Source organism: Mandrillus leucophaeus, unplaced genomic scaffold (assembly GCF_000951045.1).
Source record: "Mandrillus leucophaeus isolate KB7577 unplaced genomic scaffold, Mleu.le_1.0 Scaffold21, whole genome shotgun sequence".
Taxonomy (NCBI): Eukaryota; Metazoa; Chordata; class Mammalia; order Primates; family Cercopithecidae; genus Mandrillus; species Mandrillus leucophaeus.
Genome location: NW_012102143.1, coordinates 2,364,206 through 2,364,839, shown reverse-complemented (window position 1 = coordinate 2,364,839; position 634 = coordinate 2,364,206). Strand labels below are relative to the sequence as shown.

At 52.4% G+C, this 634-nt stretch overlaps 1 protein-coding gene across 1 annotated transcript in view; it reads right to left on the bottom strand.

The window, feature by feature from the left end:
* The window catches only part of MROH2A (maestro heat-like repeat family member 2A), a 62,480-nt gene extending 62,090 nt beyond the window's left edge, over positions 1-390 (bottom strand). The window contains exon 1 of the mRNA XM_011980273.1: positions 312-390. The gene's annotated coding sequence lies outside the window, so the exon portion shown is untranslated. The remainder of the gene's footprint in view (positions 1-311) is intronic.
* Positions 391-634: the final 244 nt, after the last annotated feature.

Below are 634 nucleotides of genomic sequence, written 5' to 3'. Positions count from 1 at the left end.
AAAAAGAGGTTTCATGGACTCACAGTTCCACATGGCTGGGGAGGCCTCACAATCATGGCAGAAGGTGAAGGAGGAGCAAGGGCACATCTTACAAGATGGCAGACAAGACAAAGTATGAGCAAGAGGGGGGAAAGCCCCCTATAAAACCATCAGATCCTGTGAGAACTCACTATCACACAAACAGTATGGAGACAACTGCCCCCATAATTCAAATTACTTCCCACCGGGTCCCTCTAATGACACATGTGGGTAATGGGAATTACAACTCAAGATGAGATTTGGGTGGGACACGGCCAAACCGTATCACTGACCCAGAGGCAGCCTCTACAGGGTGGATTCTGCCCAGCTCACAAGGTTTCCTCTCTGCCGGCCCAAGCAGCCACAGTAATGGGATGGTGGGAGCCATGCTTTTCTCTCCGTAATCCCTCTCAGCATTGATGGTTGGACAGGGAGTGCACACCTGATCCAGCTGGACCAATCAGATTCTGACTTTCAGGAAGGAGGCACTCTAGGCCAGAGAGAATCCAGTCTGTCTCCTGTGGGATCTTGGGAGCTAGGGCAGAGGGATATGGGGACTGAGGGGCCGAAAAGACCCTGAGGAGAGGGAAGAGGACGCTGGCTCTCTGACCCAACA